Source organism: Saccopteryx leptura, chromosome 3, assembly GCF_036850995.1.
Source record: "Saccopteryx leptura isolate mSacLep1 chromosome 3, mSacLep1_pri_phased_curated, whole genome shotgun sequence".
Lineage (NCBI taxonomy): Eukaryota > Metazoa > Chordata > Mammalia > Chiroptera > Emballonuridae > Saccopteryx > Saccopteryx leptura.
The window spans coordinates 261,727,154-261,741,222 of record NC_089505.1 but is presented as its reverse complement, the minus strand read 5'-3'; the positions used below and the strand labels follow the sequence as shown (position 1 = coordinate 261,741,222).

Genomic DNA, 14,069 nt, shown 5'->3' with positions numbered 1-14,069 from the left:
GAGATAGAGAAAGGAAAAGAGAGAAGAAAATTTCATCATGTTTTAGGATGTTTTCCCCCAAATTTCTGTTTATCATTATTACTGTCTATAGAGATGATTAAAAGCATTATACATTTCCAGGATAAAAAGCACAGCTGGAATACAGTTTATACTAAATTTGCATTTGATAGTTTCTTAAGATAATCAGATGTAAAAGTTGTACCCTTTTATTTTAATTCAAGAATTTCCCTTTTCAATATTTAATATTCTATTTATTTCAATTCAGTAACCTTTGCTGAGTATCTCCTATGTAATATCTCTTGAGAGACCACTGGGTTGAAAATTTTTTAAAAATGTTTTAAAAGAAAGTACATACTTCAAAACTTTTTTCTAATGTTCAAAGTAACTAAATATACTGGGGAAATAACAAATAGTCATCCTTCCAAATAACATTTCCATTAAGATCGGGGACTTATATAAACTAAGTATTGCAGGGGAAAATTCTTCAGCTATCGTAAGAGTATAGCTGAAGAAAGAGCATAGCAAGGATGTCGTCTCTCAGTCATACTCTAGGGAACAATCACCACATGAGGGGATGTGTCTGCTCAAGCCAGCATAAAAAAAAAAGAGACTAAATATTTACTTATATCAGCTTGTCAAAAATAACAATGGATATGCTTATTAACAGGACAAGATTAAAGTGTGTCCAACTCTGTTACTTTCAAAATGCCACATTTTAATTTTATTTTGTCCTTTTGACCTAACAATCAGAAGTTTTGCTTTAAACGTCACATTATAAGTTAAACATTGACATGCCATTAGTAACTGCCATAATCCTAATTTTAGCATCATCTTAATAAAAAGCCTAGGTTTCAACCATCAATAGGCCTTTTATTAGAATCTTTGGAGGTCAATAACAATATTGAAATCACAAAATACACATAAAGAAAAACAGACTTACCAAGAAAATTAGCCATAACAGTGCAAGACAAAAAGCAAATTTTGATGACATTATTCGGTTTTCTGTCTTTCAGCATCAGGTACTTTCTCTGGTCATCTGAAGACTTTAGACACAGGCGAGAGAAAAAGAGGGGGTGGTGTTAGTATTAAGCGCTATGAAAGGTGAAAGCACGAACCTTGACAAACACACATAAATGAATCAACGGATTTCAAAATACACCCATGACCTGCTTTTCATTGTCAATATTTCTAGTTGAATAACAACCTCAAGGATTCTTAATAAAAACATTTTACTCTTTGGAGAAAGAGTCATTTTTAAGTTCATTTTGAAAGTTTCACATTTAGCTTTTAGCCAAAACTGAACTTTTTGGTGGCTTTTGAATCCTTTTCAAGTGATGAAACCTTAGAGAGGCACTAAAGAGAAAGAAGTGAGATGTGAGCCTACCTTGTCCAGCCCTTGAGAATTCCCTTTCCGAGGAGTTTCTTAAATAGTGAGCCTGCATCAGAATCCTCAGTCCTTCTCTTTGGAAGTTAGTAAATCAGCAGAAAGACTGACAATGATGGCACATGAAATCTAAGTTTTGTATAGGAAACAGACAGGCAGTCTACACTTTGTTATTCACTTGATAGACAGAGCCATTTTGACAGCCCTAACCTTGGAAACCACAGGTCCTGCTGAGCTCAGCAGGAGTCAAATGCTGAGTACCATCTGTCAAAGCTGAATTTTCCCCTCCTTCTTATCCACGCCTTTACTATAAGATGCTAAAAAGAGAACTGAATGAAAGTCGCTAACTACGGTTAAACTTCTGTGCATTGTAACACTAATGTTGAGGTAAGAAATTCACTCTGCAATCTATCAAATTTGAGTAAACTGAATGAGCTATTCAAGGTCCTTTCTTAATGATTATTAACAGAAGAAAGTGTGGATTGAGGAACTCCATAATCACACTCCAAACAACTAACACTACAAAATAAGGAAATTGCATTTCATTTGGTATAGTTTGTCAACTTTGTAGCTAAAATGATGAATGTTTTGGAAAGTTCTCAACTATCAGCATTTTTTTATTAATGTAGTTTAATTAAACATGTATAATAACAACAAATTTACTTCTTTTAAAACAGTTTTTAATGAGTTAGATTCTTGCTTAATAAAAAGAAATCTCATTCAGAACACACTCTCTTCCCTCTTTCTAATATAATCAATTCTAAAAAACTGAACAAGTCTAATCATAATAAAATCAATTAAGTTAAGTGTGGTATGGCCAGCTCATGCTGCATTTGTATAGAGGATAGTATATCAATTGATAATATAAAGGGGCTGGAAATTGCATTGCTTTTTATTAAGTGCTCTCAAAATGCTACATATTTTTAGAAGTACAAATTTATTTTGTGTTACATTTAAACTTTTTGTACATTTAATGAAAACTTATAGTATCTATATAAGATCTTTATATTTAGATTACCATTTCTAGTACACACAGTTCGTTCTGAAATGTAGAAGTTCTGTAAATACAAAATCATCAAATAATAATAGTTTAGAATTTAAAAGCTGAAAAAGTGAGGTATATTATAGCAGAATTATTCCAAATTTTAATTTTCAGTTAAATTTTGTGCTTTATTATGACTTATTCTTTGTTTTATCAAATCTTTCTTCCAGTTTTCCCAAATGCTGAAGATAGCTATGTGTCATAATCATAATGCAATAGATACTGTATGTACTGGCTATCCTATAGCATGTGATTATTCATTGTGTAATGAATAGTATCATTGTCAGGAAGATGTTGTGAAGAAGTTTGTAAGGTAGTTGATGATTATATTTACACAACTGTGTACTTTTTACATGTATACTTTGCAGAGATTTGAGAGCTCTACAAAGAAATGTTGAAAATACTTTATATAAAAAGATTTTTAATCAATTGCATACCCAGAAGGTGATTTTGTTGTTTAAAGTGACCAAGAAATGATTTATTTTGTAATGTAAACATGAGTTCATGAGTAACAAATAGTTTCTAATGTTACAAAATTGGATTTTTGTGCTTTAGTTTTGCAAGGGACTTCAATCATAAAGATTTTCATGAGCATATGCATGAATGCATTTGAACAAAGTCTGAAGAGGTAATATCTTAGTTGGGGGGCTTTGCCCCTTCGCTAAGCCTCCCTCACCTGCCCTTTGTCCTAAGAGGTGCTGAACTCATTTAGAAACTGAGGAAGGAAACAGCCATTGCTGACTGACAAAGTCCCAGTTCTGTAAACTCTTCTTCTACCAGTGTGTTGATGCCTGAAATCTTTTCTCCTAGGGCCAGGAAACAACTTTCATCACATTGAGAGAGAAGATTCAAAGGCAGATGCACCGAGGGAAAAGGAGCACAGGGTCTTAAATTAATCTTGCTGCCAGTTACTCTGAGAGCAAAGAAGAGCAGAGGCAAGCAGGAGGGAAGTACCTCCAGATGAAGGAGAGTGCAGGTCAGGGAGACAAACCTGGCCTTCCTCAAGGTTCTGCCTGAGCAGGGCTGGTCAGTGTCCATAGTAGACTTGCTTTGCGTCATGCATGTGTAGACTTTCTTGATTTTCATTGTTAGACTGTTAGTTGTCATAGTCTCAGAGTCTCAGAATTTGGGGAGGTTAAGGATTGTTTTGTGGACCCCTTCATTAGAGATGGAGAGACTTAACCCCATATGTCTACTTTATGGTTGTCCAAACTTTCTTTTTTTTTTTTTTAAAAGCCATCTTTCAATGGGATTTGACTATTTCAATTTTCTGGGGAATTTATTAATTTTCACTATAGTCTGCCAGTAACAATTATACCCTGTATTTTGTATTTTATGTATATGTTTGTATTTTAGTTATTTCTAAAAAGGGTGGAGGTGGGTCTTTATGTTTGCACTGTAATTTAGAATTTACAAAATACAAATATTGATCGACTTACGACCTATGCAACTTACAACCATTCAACTTTATGACCACAATTGCTAGCCACAACTGCTCCACATCTGGCAGCGCAAGCATTGCCCAGCTGGGCATACGACAGTGCGGACCAGCTTCCGGCAGCACTACCATCTCCGCATGCACCATTTCAACTGTTATCCCAGACTTGGTACAACAATTTGTGTTTTGTGTTTGGATATTTTTCATCAAACCCCTCCCAAGATGTCTACCAAGAGGCAATTGTCTTTGCAAATAATAAACCAGTTGTACTGGTAATGCAGTGTTTTACTTAAATCTGATGAATGTAAAAATAAGAAACAAAATGGTGTAGAGATGATACAAGTGGCATAAAATGAACAAAGAAAATTATAATATATAATAATGAAAGAAAATTATGATAAAATATGACTTAAAGATTTTTTTAACATCATTTCACAGTACTGTACATGTAGCCTACTCAACTTATGACCAAATCGTGTTACGACCGGTCTGTCGGAACCAATCATGGTCATAAGTCGAGCACTAGCTGTACTCTTTTGCATTGACTCTCTTACTTTCTTAGTTATCTGGCATAATACCTTCTCATTTTGGTGGAGAAGAATCTAAATGTCATATTTATTGTTGTGTTTGTAGTCAATTCAAGTCTAATGGATTCACTGAGTATCTTCTAGTTACACAGCTCTGTGGCAATCTGAGGGGGAGGGTACAATAATATTCATTCAGTTAGTTAACAGAGATTTCTCAAGGCCCTGTCATATTCTAATAATTGGGAGACTAAAAAAAGCCCTTGAATTCATGGAGGCTACATGGGGAAAGATGACAGGACACACAGAGACATTAGTTATGGAATCACAAAAATATGATAAAATTGCAACCTCTGTAAGTAGTGTGAGAAAGAGAGACATGAAGCTATGAACTGTGAACTTTTCTGTCAGACAAGTCTACTGGGTACCCTGGGGAAGCTATGACTGCATTGAGGCTCACCGGGAAAGGGCAGAGAGGAGAGCTATATATCCAGGCAGAGGAAACAGCATGTGTGAGGATCTGAAACAAAACTGGTGTGAGGGCAGCGTGGAATGTGAAGTGGAGGGGGGGGGGCATGGGGAGCAGACCCTGCAGGGCAGTGAGGATGTGCTAAGGATTATTGAACTTTAGCCTAAGGGCAACTGGAAGCACACGGATTGTTTGAAGCAGCATAGTAATGTGGCGATCACTTTGGCAGGAATACTATATGAGAGAAGGGTTGACTGGGGAAGAGCGGATCCTTGGCTGAGAAAAGCTGACCTGCTCATTGGGTGAGCAATACCAACACATGTCCCTATTGTACAGATGGGGTAGTTGAGGGTGAAAAATGACACAATCAGGTTCCAATTCTCCTGATTGTTAGGCCAGGTATTGCTAGAAGAACCATCCCACCTTAAATGTAACACAGATTTCTGCTGCTTAGCATATGTACCCTGAAAATAATATTGCTTCAGGGGTGTTGGAATTACTACGTGAATTTTCACCTTTTTCTAAGGCAGGCAGCTTTGTGTGGTGACAATGTTTAAGGGCCACCACAATCAGGGAGTTGTTTCTGTCCTCATCCCCACTCTCCCAGTTTAGCTTCATTCTCTCTTTGTGACCTTAACATGGAACCATACAGATTAACAAGCCAATATTTTGTTTAATTTTCATAAGAAAACTGCAAGGTAGATACTATTATTATCATTGCCTCTATTTCACAAAAGAAGATACTGAGGCTCAAAGAGGATGAGTGCTGAATATTCTGGTTTCCTCCTCTGGAAAATTGGGATCCTAACCCTACTGACCTCAGAGGATGTAATGAGCAATACTGATGAATCAGTAATTTAATTTTGTTATTTTTTTGAGAGAGAGAGTGAGAGAGAGAGTGTGTGAAGTGTCAACCCATATTTGCTATTTTTGCTCTCAGTGTAGTCATTCACTGATTGCTCCCAGAGAGAGGAAAGCACCAACTTGTAGTTGCTTTCACTTTAGTTGTACAATGAGCTTCTCATATGTGTCTTGACCAGGATCATGCCAGTGTCCCCTTGCTCAAGCCAGAGACCTTGGGCTTTTCATGCCAGCAACCTTTGGGCTCAAGATGGTGAGCTTTGGGATTGTGCAGCTGATCTGCTGCCCAAGCCAGCGAACCTGCACTGATGAGCCCGCGCTCAGAGCCTGCGACCTTGGGGCTTCAAACCAGCGACAACGATCTCAGTGTTCTGGGTTGACACTGTATCCAGTGTACCACCACCAGTTAGGAAGTTCATTTTTGTTATTATTATTGATGAAATTCAAAGCCAAATTTAATGATAATTTATAGTTACTATATCAGGTCTCATGGCTATTACATTTGTTTTTAATTCTTTTTTCATAATATAAATATTTACTTTTTAAAAAGAAATAATAAAAACAAATTAATAACTAATGAACGTTTAGACCTATATCCTATTTATTTTGACAGAATATGATTAGGTTTTACAAATATTTTCCATTTTTTTCTGGAAGTGTACCTTACATAGTTGGAATTATAATGTAACATAATTTTATAACCTGCCCTTCCTTTTAACATTATACTAGAATTTTTCATGTTGCTGCCAAGTCTTGGTGAGTATCAATTTAAATGACTAAATAGTTCATAATTTAATTAGCCATATCCTAAGCATAGAGTATTTTTGTGGCTTTTAGTTTTTCTCTATTATAGATAATACTCTAAATGGTCATTTTTATGCATACAACATTTTCTTCCTTTCTTCTGATAAATTTTCAGAAATTAGATTATAGATTAGATTAGAACATGAATATTTTTGTACTATTGTTACTTATTAGTAAACTATGGCCCTACTTTTCTATTTTTAATTTATTCATTTTATTTAATAAATATCTCTTGTTATATTTGGCATCCAACCCAGTTTTGATATGTTCAAGGTCAGGGGGTGAGTAATGCAGAACCTAGACTTAAAGTCTTCTTTCTTCTATCTTACTGATGCCAATGGGAAAGAAAGATCTCATGGTCCACATGTAACAGAGCCAGCCATTCCTTAGTGACTAGCTGAGCCAGCAGGAAGGTCTGAGTGTAGGATTTGGGAGCTCTGAGTTTGAGTTCTACTACCACCACTCATCTATTGCTTGACTTCGGTCTTCTCAACTATAACATTGGTTCATTGATTCTCGTGCCTATTTTGTGGGAAGTTTGAGACTTAGATAATGCACCTGAGAGCTCTTTGAGCAGTGTGAATCACTGCATTGGTGCAGGGCAACATCTTGGTCGCTGAGTCCTGAGCATGGAGCTGCTGTGAACTATAGGGTAGTGCTCTCAGATTTGAATCTGCGTATGAATCACCTGGGCTTCTCCTTAAATTCTCTGCAATGGGTCTGGGGTAGGCCTGGAATTTTACATTTCTAACAAGCTCCCAGATAGTGCCTGATGTTGCTGCCCCTACTGGTCCATGGACCACACTTTGAGAAGAAGGCCATAGCAAACATCCGTGTGGTTGTTCACTTGCATCAATGACTGTCTCCATGGTGCAAAGTGCCCTGACCACAAATCAATTTTAATAAATAAAAAGATTAAGGATTAATAGTAGTTGGCAAGATGCTCCTGAAACAGGAGTCCAATATGCTAGAGTGTGAATATTCCTGCCCTATTTGTGGAGGAAGTGTTATTTGGTATGTTTCCTGTTCAATGCTGGAGATCCCCTGAACCTAGGAATGTCTCCTTTGCTGAGAGGTGGTAGAAAGTGGAAAGCAGAAACCTGTAATAATGGATTACCAGGAAAGGTCCTAGGCTTACATTATTATCATTTTCTTTATCTGAACACAAACCGACAAATGACCTTTTCATCCTTGTTTTATATATATTGTCGGAGATTCCACCAAAGTCCCGTTAAAAACGGACCAAGAAAACTCACCAGCAACAACTTAGAAGCCATGCTGCATTATCACAAATCTTTCCAAACATCTGCTGCATGAAAAGAAGCATTATCCTGCAATGGCTGAGGGCAAGAGGGCATCTTCGGAGTGGGATGTCCCAGGGCTGCTCTGAGGAGGCCCTTTCTCTGCATGCAGGCTGCCCCGGGAGGCTCCAGCACCTGTTCTTACAAGTTCCTGCTGGCTTCTGTTGTTTGCAATTGCTGTCAAAGGCTTCCCAGGAGAGAGGGCTGGGACGAGTCTTGTCAGGGAACAAGAAAAGCAGGAGTGTGGCAGTTGGCCTCACAAATGTGATGATGTTCACAGTCCCAGTAGGGACTCTTATTTCCCTTTCACATCACCACAAGCCTCATGTCAAAAGGAAATCTTTGCATTTAGGTACCGTGGCAGAGAATGGTCCTTTGAAACTCAGGTGACATTGATAGCCTAGTTTCATTTTGCTGAAACTGAAACATTATGATCAGTACTTGGAGGAACACAGCCATTGATTGGGTGTGATAGATTTGCAACAAGAAAGAAAGATTCTTAGCTTGGGAGTAGAGAAAAAGTAGTCTGTCCATTAGACCTGAGCTTTAAAAAATTTGCATAGCTTTTGAGGAGACATTTAAAGAGAGAATATGATAAATGTACTTTTGTTGTTTATTTTTGTTCTGAAGATATCCTTGGTAGAATTCTGTATTACTTCAACTTGATAGTTCAAGTGTCTCTGTCTTTAAATGTCATTATAAACCTGCATTTTTGGATGTGTGAATAGTTTTTAAATTTATTGTAAGCACTAGGGATGTAGGACTTTTTTTGGTCTCAGATTAAAAGTTTTTCTTGTTCATTGATCATCAAAGACTTGGTTTAAAATTTAAAGTGAAGGAAATAGTTTTTGAAATACAGAGAACTACTTTTTAGGGCATGCTTAGCCAGCAGATCTTTGTGATTAAAAGTTTACCCAGTAAAAGATATATTTTGATGTGCCAAAACTAGTTTTTACAGTTAAAAGCTGTGCTGTTCTTTAGCATTCTAATAGATTAGAACAAAATGAAGTCATGTCCTGAATTTTAGGATATAACTTATTTATGAAAAATGAAAATCCCAATTTTTTTTCCTCAAAATATCAGTATGATTGACTTAATTTAGTTTTGATTATGATAAAAGATGTTAGAGCTACTTAGGTTTTTGGAGCCTTTTAAAATCTAAATAGCAAGAAAAAACAATGTAAGCTTATTTATTTTAATGGAATACAATGTACATTTAGGAACTTTATTCACAGTGCATCTGCTTTAAGCAGGAAGCAAAAGGTTTGTCTTTGAAATGCTCTTTCTTTTTCAACCAAGTATAATAATTAGATTTTGGTTAAGCTGATATTTATTAATTCCTTTGGTTCAATTAAGGTTTTAGGTATATTTTAAAATAGAATAATCTCTTTTATAGATAATTATTTATTAGGAAACTACAAAGTAATGTCTTTAACATTAAAATCAGGTCATTTGGCTTCCATATAAATCATCAATATTTTCCATTGGTGTTTTGATTCTGCTGTATTATTAGAATTATGATATTTTAATATAAATCATAAATATGTGATTTAACAGTGGTTATTAATTGCTAATGAATTTAATATGAGTTTAAAAATGTTTTTAAAACTGGTGTGATTCATGTAAGAAAATCTGGTTTTAAAAATAGCTGGTTTTAATTGTTGTAGAATCTGGGATGGATCAGTGTGAAAGAGTCACATAATGTAAAATTCAGAAAAAGGAAACTTGGTCTCTTTACTCAAAGGGAACATTTGAATATTAGGGTTAAAACTGTCAGCCTAAAGGTAGGTATATTTTCTTGCTTCCACAGATAGAGCGATTTTTCTGCTTGAGGAAATACTAGTAAGTTTTTTTTGCAAGGCCTCTTACAGATGTCATTGTCCTGCTTCCCCTCACCCCCCCCCCCCCCATTCAGTGGGAGACATTTCTAAAAGCTTGATTCTTACTCTGACAGTGATCCTTAGCAGCCAATGAGGGGACTCTCTAAGCTTAGGATAATTGAAGCCTTTGTCAAAGGAGAGGTGGAATACTTCCTTCCACTCTTGCCTGTTCTCTTAACGGGGACATAAATTGCAAGTCTTTCTTTCAACCTCTCAAAGTCCTTCTTGCCTTTTTTAAGAGTCAGCAAGGGGCTATTGACTGTACAAAGGGACCTATCCTTTCAGGAAAGGAATTGGGGCTGTGGGATTGTGGACTGTCTCCTCCTCTCCAGTGTGTCCAGATGTGGCAGCACCAGCGAGCATGCTAGATGGAAGCCCATCTCTGGAGGAGAGGTGACTCTGGGTGTGAGAGTGCCAGCAAAGGAAGGCACAGCTTGCCTGCATTAGTCCACACAGCCTTTGAATTTTAAAATTTTGTTTTAGAGGCGCTCTGAAAAGGAGTAAAATTTCTGTTGTAGAAAAAATTGCCTAAACTCTAGTGTGACCTGGTCAAACCAAATTTCAGTTTTTAGACAAAAATAAAAATAATTATGATATTGTACTTTCTAAACTTGTGTATTTTTGAAACATCCTAAAAGCATATGTTTTCATTTGCAAGTTAATATACTAATTGACTTACAAAAAATTAAATATGATCTGTCAAATAAAATACTCTTTCAGGATATTTATTTAGCCTGTAGACTAGATTTACCCACATAATATCCTTTCTGGCATTGTGTATATTGTTGTTTATTTGTATAAGCTTTATGCACTTAAGCACTTACATACAGTATATTTTTCATTCCAGACAACCTAAGAGAGGTATGACATGATTAAGTTTATAGGTCATGAGCTAAATTTACATGGAGAGTCAAGTTTCCAGCTTCAAGCAAATGACTTAACTGTAATTTGATGCAAGCAGAATGACTGACCTTTCAAATGTTTGTTGGGCTTCAAGTGTCCGGAATAATCAATATGTACATTATTGTTTATATTTTATGCTCCTGATTCCATTAATGTATGCCGACAGAGTGCCGGGACACCATTAGTTTCTGATACTTCTGAAGCTATTGGGTAGCATTTATCAAACAGAAAAAGCAGCACATATTGACTTGTGACAGTTTTCGCATTTCTTGAGCTCAATGTTTCATGAGCTGCTTATCTAGTTTTGGTGAGCAAGGTTTTTATTGCTCCAAAGCCTCTTCAATTAAATAATAATGAACCAATTTGTTTAAAACAAATCTTTAACTTGCAGACTCATTAATTTCTCCATTGTGAATGTCAGAAGGTTTGTTCTTGGGCAGAGGCGATGAGGGAAGTGTGGTGGAATGGGCTGATTGCTGGGTGTGGGAGTCTGGAGAATGGCTGACAGTGTCTCTACCTGGCTGTCTGACCTTGGACAGGTCTCTTAATGTCCCTGAGCCTCTGGTTCCACAGCTGTGAAGGAGTGAGGTAGCCCAGAGAATCACTAAGGTTCCTTCCCGTGAAGACATTCAATGGATAATGGAATAATAGTATGCACATATGTGAGCTGGGAGATAGCCTTACCAATAAGTGTAAAACTGAGACATGGGAAAATCTTTTAACCATTCTACCTTCTCTCTGAAAAAATAAGTAAGGGAAAACTGTATTACTTTTGATTTTCCCAGAATATATTGGACTTCTTGTGGGTATCTTGAAAAGAGGTATCTATGAAGTGTACATACGTATAACAAAATATAATTATGTAAATAAATAAATTTATAAAATAAATGCCATATATATGTATGTATAAATAACTCACAGATATAATTATATATCTTTATATATTGGCCCCTCTTTTTTTTTTCTACTTCACTTTCTCCCACTCCACACAACTTATCCCAAACTTTCCCAAAATGTGCTCAAGATGAAAAGTGTCACTTGTTACTAAGGCAGAATAGGAACTCTTTGAGTTTTCATTGTGGAATTAGGGGATAGCTACCCAATTCTGTATTAATTAACTCTCTCTTTCTAGGGTTTTATTATTGGAGAGTCTAACGACTTAAAATTAACCATCCATGGTCCAATTAAAAAATCATGAATTGATGAACTGGTTTCTAAATTCTCTGTGTTATCGACAAGTTGCTGCATCACTGAAGCTATAAGACTTGTCATCCATTATTAAATTTGATGGCATTAAAAAAGATAAATTAGCACTTTTAGGCAGAAATGAGTTCTCACAAAGGTTGTCCTTCCAAAGTGGATATGGTCTCAATTTTCTTTGGATTTCAGCCCTCTTATTTGTTTGAGTTTATTCTGGTTTCATTTAAATTTTATTGATTGTTTAGTAAACATTAAGTGACAATAGAGACTTCTTAATATGAGTGGACAATAGATAATCAATGTGTAATGCAATTTAAGTGATAAAATACTTTGCCAGGAATATAAAACTTTCCCTAAGAACTGGAACTGAAAGCCTTCATTAAAAAAATTAAAATTACAATGAAAAATTTAAAAAGGAAACGTACCTCTTCAATGTGTAAAAAGTCAAATTTACTCTTAAGACAACAGCAGTCGATAGGAACATATAAATAGAACATGCTATTTTGTAGGCACACTTAAAATATATATACATTTTAGGATTATATTAGTTCCTTTGAACTCTTGTGGTTTGTGCCAGGATAAGGGTAAAAGTCAAAAAATACAATTGAAAGTAACATTCAGAATTTGAGCTCAATAGTTGATTTATTACAGAGGGAAAAGGTTCTTACCTTGAGTTTGCAATAAGTCCTTATTCTTAACATTATTTTCTTCTTCAACCCAAAACAATCCTTTGTTTCATAATCAGAATCTTATTTTCCTAACAGTGTGAGTATAAATTTACCATTAACGGCTTCAGTATCTGCTGCAACACAAGATGTGTTGGGGAAAAAAATTACTTAGGCAAGTTTTTAATACCTCAAATTGGACCCGCCTTTTATCCCACAATCCCTTTTGTGAATCTCATTATTGATCAGATTTATGCTGTTCTTAAGCCCAGGAATTAACAGGGCAATGTTTTATTTGACTATTTATCTCTTTAGCAAATAGATGTCATGTCTGACCTTTCAAAAATGTTTATGAAAAGGTGTTTGCTGTTAATTGCATATAGAAAGGAGTGAAAAGTCTTGCAGTCAGATCTTGTATGTACCAGAAGACAAAATTTTCTTACAATATCAGAATCTTATAGAAGGCAGATTTTGGCTGTTGTTTTACCTTTTACATAGCAATATAACTTGAAAAGATTATTGTTTTTTAATTAACAGACCCATTAATAGGCTAAATAGAAAAAAAGAGGATGTAGTGTTATATAAAATATACAGTAGCTATACTGACCTAGATCTGTTTTCATATCTAGCAGAAATGCAACAATAAGGATATAAAATCACAGATTGGAAAGAGCCTCTAGCTCAATCCATTTTATTTTGCAGATTGAGAAAAAAATGTAGGGAAATTAAATCACTTGTCTTCTGTCACCTAACCAGTAAGGGCCACATCAGCGTCCCTTCACCACCTATCTAGTGTTTTACGATTGTCAGTAAGAAGCAAAGCTATATACATATTAGCGATTATGTTGTTACTTGGGTTGCCTTCGTGGGAACAACAGCCTGCTAAACCCATGTGAATGGAGAGACTTTTCAGTTACTTACAAAACAGAGAGCCATTCTATATTTTTATAAGCCCCCACTTTATTTGGCCCTGCTCATTTCTCACCACACTCCCCATCATCCATAACCCTGTCACGCTGTGCTTTCTTCTACTCCTAGGAACCTTTCAAGCTCTTTTCCACCTTGGCTTCTTCAGCCTGGACCAATCTTCCCCCATATCTTTTCTCCATGGCTTTCTAATGATCATTTAGGTTTCAGTTCAAATGCCACCTCCTTAGGCAGGTCTCTTTCCACCACCAATGTAAGTAATAATGAAAATACTAATAAAAGTAGTCAACCAGAAGCTAATATTTACTAAGCTCTTAGTGCCAGGCACTGTTCTATGCACTTTAGAAAGCACTTATTAATTTATTTAATTCTTATAACCACCTTGCGGGGCATGTATTATTATTTTTTCCATTTTATTTTTTTAAGTGAGAGGAGGTGAGATAGTGAAACAGACTCCTGCATGCACCCTGACTGGGATCCACCCTGCAACCCCTGTCTGGGTTCGATGTTTGAAGCAAGCTATTTTTAGTGCCTGAGGCTGATGCTCAGACCAGCCGAGCTATCCTCAGCACCTGGGGCTGATGCTGGAACCATTCAAGCCACTGGCTGAGGGAGGGGAAGAGAAAGAGAAAAGGGGGGGGGAGAAAAACAGATAGTCACTTTTCCTGCAC

General features: G+C 36.1%; 1 long non-coding RNA gene across 4 annotated transcripts in view; it reads right to left on the bottom strand.

The window, feature by feature from the left end:
- LOC136397910 (uncharacterized) overlaps positions 1 to 12,609 on the bottom strand; it is a 71,502-nt gene extending 58,893 nt beyond the window's left edge. For all 4 annotated transcript variants that reach the window (XR_010749939.1, XR_010749937.1, XR_010749940.1 and 1 more), the window contains exons 1-2: positions 12,475 to 12,609; positions 941 to 1,043 (exon numbers count right to left, since the gene is read on the bottom strand). This is a non-coding gene — a long non-coding RNA (uncharacterized lncRNA). The remainder of the gene's footprint in view (positions 1 to 940; positions 1,044 to 12,474) is intronic.
- Positions 12,610 to 14,069: the final 1,460 nt, after the last annotated feature.